Raw genomic sequence first — 6964 nt, forward strand, 5'->3', positions numbered from 1 at the left:
GGGCACAAACAAGAAACAGTTTGTTAATAAGAGAGCTTTAGATGTGTTTGTAGTTTCCTGTTTCCTGCTGCCTCCATTCCTCAGGCTAAGCTAGGCTAATCATCTCCTAGCTCCAGCTCTGTATTTGAAGAATAAACATGGCAGCGGTGTTGATCTTCTCAACCAACTTTTGAAAGAGAGTTAGTTGTGACTGTTTTTCCCAAAATCTTGAATGGCACCCCTACAACTGAGATGGGATCAATTCCTCATTTCCTCATGTTTCATCCATTGTATACTTTGATCCACGGTTTCTGACCTCTGAGGTTCCAGCTCTGGTGAATAAAGCTCGCTCCATTAATACACATATGGCTGAAAGTGTTGGTTGGAGCCGTCTCTTGGACTGTAATGTGCCTGTCATGATCTTATCTTCAACCTGCAGGATTTGGTGTGCTTTTCTTTGTTTATATACTCTGGACTCGCTACAACATCCACATTTCACTCTCACAAGTCATTCACAAGTCAGCAGAGAGAACCTGTATGCAGCTCCTTGTTCTGCGCTGGCTTTCACTTTTGCTTTTCTCGCAGAGGTCAGAGACACACGTGCCAAGCACAACATGAAGAATGTCGGGAAATACCTCCCTGAAACAACGGAGGGCAGTTTGTTGTCCAACATGACAAACCATATGGGACATTTTGGGGAAGTGTGAGGGACTTTCTGTGGCCTGTCTGCACATGTAGACGGTGACTGGAAGTCTCAGCTCCAGTTCTCTCAATAATTAAGTAATCACCATCGGATGAATCGTGTGTTATGGCCTCGTTCTGCCAGAACTCCCACTGTGCAAGTCACAATGAAACCATAATATTAGCTCTAGAATCACATGATAGACTGAGCATGTTGAAAACCACTGTCTGCAGATTGACCACTCTTCCCTCCCTTTCCTGCCACTTGTGATCTCTTTTTCTGTGTTTTGCCACAGAAGCACCAAAATATCTTAGCTCTGAGGAAAACATATTTTGATGACACCAACCTAAATGGCTGCTTCACCCAGCAGAGAGGATGTGAGAATGGGATGGACCTTTGCTGGCTAATGGCTCTGGTTACTTGGCCTGCAGCTAAGTTGGCAAGGTCTCTCAAGGCTACACCAACAGGAAATTGCATTAATCCAGAGCTGGGCTGAAGTAATTCACTCCCTTCTTTATTTAAGGCTTTGCCAGAGTCTTCAGCAGACCACCTCGGCCGTCCTGGAAGAGAGGAACAGGAGCGGGAGGCCCCGGGGCCGACTGAAACCTCCCCTCCATGTGCTCCCTAATTGGTTTAATGACCGTAATTATCTGCTGGGGTGCATGTTGTGCAGGGGACGATTAATGGCCTCTAAAACATATGCAGACAGGCGGAAATCAAAGGGGAGGGGGGGGGGGACTGAGACAAAGAATAGCTCTACAAAAAAAAGAGCCAAGAAGTTGCAGAGAGAGACACATCCTGCTGGGTGAGAGAAACCCAGTAATGACACAGCGCTTTACTGTTTTTTTGTTTGTTTGTTTGTTTGTTTTTTTCTTCTTCTTCTTTATGGGAATTTTTGTTGCTATTAAAATGTTTCATTAATGTCGGGGTCTTGGTTTTTCTTTTGAAGGAAAAAGAAAACCATTTCATTAGATGTCATATCATGCACATATATAGACCTATACAGGACGTACCACCCATGCAGTTAAAAGGTAGAAGTGAGCAACTTCAATGAGACTTCAGAAAAAATCCATATACAAGAAACCTCCACAGTGACTGAAGCTGACTTCAGCTGCAGTGCCACTAATGTCCTCTAGATGTTTGCTCCAAAAGAAAAAAATATATACGCTTTTCAGTTCAAATAAACTGTTCCTCACACAGTGAACTTCACTCTGTAGCTATAGCTAACCATGTTTATATTTGATTATGTGATCTAAAAATGCTATAACACTGTATGAAACTGTCTACCATGGTTTCTTATTAGACATTAAACAGCTTCAAATTAAGTTTATCATAACATAAAACAAAAAAAGCAACAAAATCTCACAAGTAAAAGGCTGGAACAATTATCATTAATAATTATGATTATCAAATTAATTTTCTGTTGATCAACTGTTTGATTAATCAACTAATTATTTCAGGGCCGGCTTCACTCTGGTGGTTATTTTAAGAATTATTGTTCCGTTAGTGAAGATAAATCACCAGGGAGTATGTATTTACTTTGTCTGTTAATAGACACACATAAAACCACTCAGCATGTAGAGCTTTGAAGTACACACTCGAATTTCTTTACACTACCATGGACTCACATATAGCAAGATAGTGATCGGACCACAGTCCTGTTTATACACTATACAATACCAGTGTGACCTCTATCTGTTGTAGAAACTTTATGTTTGTTTTCCTTCTGTTGTTTAACATTATTTTCATACATGCATTCCTATAATAGTTTATGTTTGCTTATCTGTGTGGAGCTGTGTTTGTGTCTTCCTGTACATTTGTTTCAGCTCTGTGTGTATGTCAAGAGCTCCTGAGAACCTGAGGCAAATTCCTTCTGTGCATCAACATACTTGGCCAAGAGTTGACTCTGATGTGATGATCTTTTTAATGACAGGTGTCCCAGCCTATCAGAGGGACGGGGTTCCTCCCACTTTAATCAGATGTGGATTTTCTGGCTCCAGTAGCTGGCAACAGTGACAGTGAGCAGTAAAATCAAACCCAGGCTTGAAAACATCCCTCCAGAAACCTGTGGTTGGCATCAGACACCACAGGCATGACTTTGTGAAATCTGCGCAAAACTATAAATCATAACGTCAACAATAAAATCATACACAAATCCACTCTCATGGAGCTAATTTTGTCTAATGGAAGCGATAAAATTATTCTTGTTTGATCTGTTTGGCAGACAATTTTATAAAGTTATATAGTACCTACAAATTAGCTGTTTGAATGGCTGCAACTAATGTTTATTTTCAGTATCAGTTTATGTGTCAGAAAACACATCATCCGACTGAGGATTATTGAAACAGTTTTCCTCTCAGTTCTGAATTATTGGGTTGTCACTGGCTCCTTTCCAGACCCCATTAACTGTTCATTAGGTTCATTAATGGGAATTGTTACTGTTAAGGCTTCGTTTGCTCTTGGACCCAAATGCAGAAGATACACTGGAGACTCACTATAAACTTAGCTCAAGGACACTGAAGCAGGGTTCTGAAGAATGGCAGGAAGACTGGGGGTTCTTGTACTGGAGTAGATTGATTAATGGAGAGCAGGTGCGCAGGTAAACCAGGTGATCTGACGCTGCCACAGATACACCCACACACAGGGGAGGAGGGGGGCTGACAAAAGAAAGGCAGGGAAAAAGTCTGAAGAAAAACATTACAATCAGTACTGATTCATGTATTTTATATGTCAGGATGGTGCATCTTTTCTAGCTGAAAGATGTAACAACTGCTGTGATTTACAGTCTACAGCCAGAAAAATTACAACCATAAATGCTATTATTGTAAAATGGCAATTGATTGGATAAAAACTGCTTTGAATGTTGATGCTGTTGTTACAAAGTTGTGATTACTTTCACCTTGTACCTGCCTGTAACTGCTTAAGTTGAGCACAGACTGTATGTTCAGAAAACTTTCCCTGACTAAAATCAAAGTTAAACAAAATAAAACCCGTACATGTTGTTACCTCTCTGTATGTGCAAACAATTCTCTGAAGATTTTAGGTTAGAAGTGTCCAAAAATCAGGTGCAGATGTTTTGTAAAACATTCAGTCTGAACCTGGAGTTTGATGAACAGCAGCAGCTCTGAGAGCACACTGTGTCTACAGGCTCTCATAAAGACGGATCTGTGAGAAGTTTTATGTGTTGAGTGACATCAGCAGTGTCATTAGCAGGAATATGGAGTGAATTAGGCCAGCGCTGCAAAATATACAATGAGTGTGCAGAAGGACGAAGCTTATGTCAACAGCAGACTTGTGTTTCTGCTCTCCACTCCCCCTCATGTCGCCTCGTGCTGACATCAAGCAGATCTCAGTTTGGGAAATGTAAGATCCTGGTAATAATTATTTGCTCTTCACTATCTTATTAAATAAAATAAGTTCATTACAGCGTTTAGTTCCAGCAGCTTAGTTTGTTTGTACATGGATTAAACCTGGAGAGGAGCTCTGGCAGCGTTCAGGGTGTAATCTTGGATCAGGACATATAAAATCTTTTAGCTGAGAATGCAGTGAAAATAGGAAAATTGAGGGGCTTGGAAGAGACTTAGGGAGAGGAATAATCTGCAGAAGCCCTGGAGTGCTGGTGAGAAAAACAGCAGCGGAAAGACGCAGGAAGACCAATATAGACAGAAATTGGAGGATGTGTTTTCTGGTCAGGAACCCATTGCTAAAATTAGCAAGGATGTAAATTCCTCAGCGTTGCCGGTTTTCAAATCCGCGCATGACACTGAGGGCTGCCAGGAGAACATAAAACAAAAAAAAAGAAAAGAAAAGAAAAGAAAAGAAAGAAATGGAAGGGCGGCGGTATAGGGAGAGGTCATACATGAACAGTGCCATGGTAATGTTTTCCTTCTTTCTTATTTCTTTTTAAATTGACCTTCGCCCTGAGAACAAAGACATCTTACAAGCCACAAGAAGGAGGGGAAAAGCTCTGGAAGCCATGGCCCCCATTCAATAGTCCACGGGGGGAGGCCCGGGCCCTGGACGCCAAGCCTTCAACACAATCACCACACATGCTATTGTGGCCTGCAGTAAAGCCCTGGTAGGGCTCAAATCTCCACCTAACCCCCCCCCCCTTCCACCCACACACACACACACACACACACACACACACACACACACACACACACACATACCCACCCTCACCACCAGGCCTCACTCTCCCCCCCTTTGCTCTCTCTCTGTCTCTCCATGCATCCCTGTCATTTACAGTCCTAATGACAAGACACAAACTTCCACACATTCAACCCCCGCAGAGCGAGGATAATCACATTACAGCCGACGACAGGGACATGAACCAAACTGCTCCGGCAGTCAGTGTGGACGCACTCAGACGTGGATTTACATAAATCCAAACAGCACAATCAGCAGCTAAATGGTGTGGCTCTGCTCCTCTTTTTCCATCATGGATGAAAGAGCAAAAAAAATCCACCATGCTGCGAAACGCTGAGGGGATGGATGGATGGAGATGGAAAATAGTAGAAGACTTTCTCAGTTTACAGTCGCCACACAAAGCCAGGACTATTTCTAGGCATCCTATTGGTTTAACAGAGGCAAGAACACACAGCCAGCTGGAAGTCAAGGACAAAGACTCATGAGGGACTTAGTGGCAGATCCAAGTTCCCATGCTCCGCCTGCATTGGGCTTTTTCTTCCTACTTCTCTGTTGACCCGCAGATTAATTCAATACCTAAATATTGACATTCCTCTTTCTAGTGTGTAGCTCTTATCTGCGGAATGCATTTAAGGCTTTGTCACTTGCATCAATCAACCAAAGCTGATAATTTTCAAAACGCGAGGCGCCGGGGGACTTCCTCGTCCCCGCAAGGTCAGAGTGAGTGAGATAAGGTGAAGTGGATCAGTCAAGGTGAAGCACAGAGTGTGGAGCATGTTCAGACTAATTCTCTTGTACTGTTACATTTTTATTAATATGTTCATCCTCAGCAGGTGTGAGTTATGAAATCTGAGGAGGTAACTGATGCAACGCAACATTTGATACTGACATTTACCCGCTCCCCTGTTGTCAGCTGCTACACTGACACCGTCCTCCAATAAAAAAAAAGACCCTATAGGTCATTTGTGCGAGAAGCTTATTACAGCTTATAGTTTTTTTATTGTGAAGTGGCCCCTGGCGATCGTATGAGACTGTGTCAGCTTTTGAATGGGTTGACAAAACACTGGATTTTAACATGGCAGACCTCTGTTTGTTTCCTGTTTTCCTGCCGCTGTAAAGCCACTAACTCAGGAAACGCTCCTATAGGCTGTGTCAGAGAGTTGGGACAAACAAACTATATGGATGTTTGGGTTGGAGGACTAAGCTGCATTCCTGTCAGGGTCAGACATTGGAGGTACCCAAATAAGATGTCTGACCTCTGACCTCTATGTGTTTTATGGTTGGGACGTCTGTAATGAGAGGAACAGACGTTACATCAAGTTAATTAACAGGTTCATTGTGGTTGTGTTTAAGGATCTGGGTCAGACTGACTGCTGAAACAAACCATACTGTGGTGGAAAAACATTAGATTCTTGTGTCTAGTTTGCATAGTTTTTGCTGATTGTATTAGTCATGATAATATTATATTCATTAAAGTAATGACAGGATCTGGAAGATTTCAGTTGACTGGACAAGAAACAGAAGCTCATTTTAAACAGCCCTTTCAGGGCAGGAATATTGCACCATTATTCCGCCTGGTTTGATAATTAATATATATATATATATATATATATATATATATATATATATATATATATATATATATATATATATTAAAGCCCTTTTTTCTTTTTCATATAAGTTTGGTCAACTTGGGGATTTGTGTGTAACCTGTCTGACCGTCTCACTAATCATGTTTTTTGCCCTATTTCAAAACCATGAAAGTAAAATCCAAGTTGTAATGAACCGGAATGATCTTTTACTGTAAACAAACTACTGACCATGAAGTGTTCATGGCTGAAAGTTTAATCAGTCTCCACATAGGAGTTCTGATAGATTTGTGGTAGAGTGATGCTGAAGCTGCATTTAGGTGGAGAGCATGAATAGGCATGTGACACCATATGAAGTAATGTCTCTGAAGAGTTCATGTTTCTTGATCTTAATTTCCTCCTCAGAAGTCCAGTGTAAAGGGCCATTCCACTGTTTCTTTCTGAGTAGAACGAGAGAGACTCTGACCTTCGTGTTGGACTTTGTGACACAGCAGAAGAGTTCATGGGAGAGGAGCATTTGATATCACACTGGGGGTCATTTCCCAAGGCAAGAGTAATCAAATGG

Source organism: Lates calcarifer, linkage group LG6, assembly GCF_001640805.2.
Source record: "Lates calcarifer isolate ASB-BC8 linkage group LG6, TLL_Latcal_v3, whole genome shotgun sequence".
NCBI lineage: Eukaryota > Metazoa > Chordata > Actinopteri > Centropomidae > Lates > Lates calcarifer.